Here is a 927-nt window from a genome sequence, read left to right as displayed (position 1 = left end):
ACACTTGCTGAAAACGATGCAATACACATGCCACACCTCTACGTGCGCTGTAAAACGGTCCCATCGGAGACACCAGAACAATAGAAGTAGACGCATGCGCATAAACCCCTTCTTCTGTAGCATCAGCCACACAAAGTTGAGATTATTAATCAGTAGCGTAAAACGAAAGACGCGGAAAGAAGAATGAATGGGGGTAGATGGAAGCCGGTACGCCAACATTCTGATATCCTCCAGAATTCTTTAATGGTCCGGAATAAATTGAATGCTACACGTTGATGGATTACTTTGTTCTTCTACGCCCTTTTTGAGGAATGTATTGTCAGACTTAAACCAACATCTGAAGAGGCAAGATCGCTCTTTTTTCTTCCCATTTTTGCTGGTGGGATTGTTTTTGGAAAGTGCACAGGCGGTGCGCAGTTTTGGTTACACTGCTTCTGCAGTGTTTGGACTAAAGACTCTGCCCTAAGGGCTATTCTCTCACTCCCTCACTTTGCACCATTACACAATAAATATTCACAGTGAAAATATTTTGTAAGCGCGTTTCATGAACCAAGTTATAGGATTTGTTGACAACTCGCATCGAGTTCGTTACACTTCTACCCGGTGTGAAGCACTGACAGTCATGTGGTTGTGACGTCATCGTAAACAAATCCGTTCTTCTCATCCAGACGACTTCACAACGGCACCATTGCCAGATTTTTCCACTCTGGAACCCATTCTCAAAAGATTTCGTTTTGGGGCAGCCAAAACGCTGGTGCCGTGTGGACGCCAAGCCGAAACGATAAACAATTTTATCAGATTCACCTGAATCCATTGCCGTGTGGACAGGGCCTTAGACTCCAGCCCTGAGCATGATGCAAATGAAAACAAATTAAAAGTATTGAGTAGTTATTCAAAAACATTTAGTCCCCAAAACCCACACAGCAA

Source organism: Neoarius graeffei, chromosome 2, assembly GCF_027579695.1.
Source record: "Neoarius graeffei isolate fNeoGra1 chromosome 2, fNeoGra1.pri, whole genome shotgun sequence".
In the NCBI taxonomy this organism is placed as follows: Eukaryota; Metazoa; Chordata; class Actinopteri; order Siluriformes; family Ariidae; genus Neoarius; species Neoarius graeffei.
Note: the sequence above shows the minus strand (reverse complement) of the source record.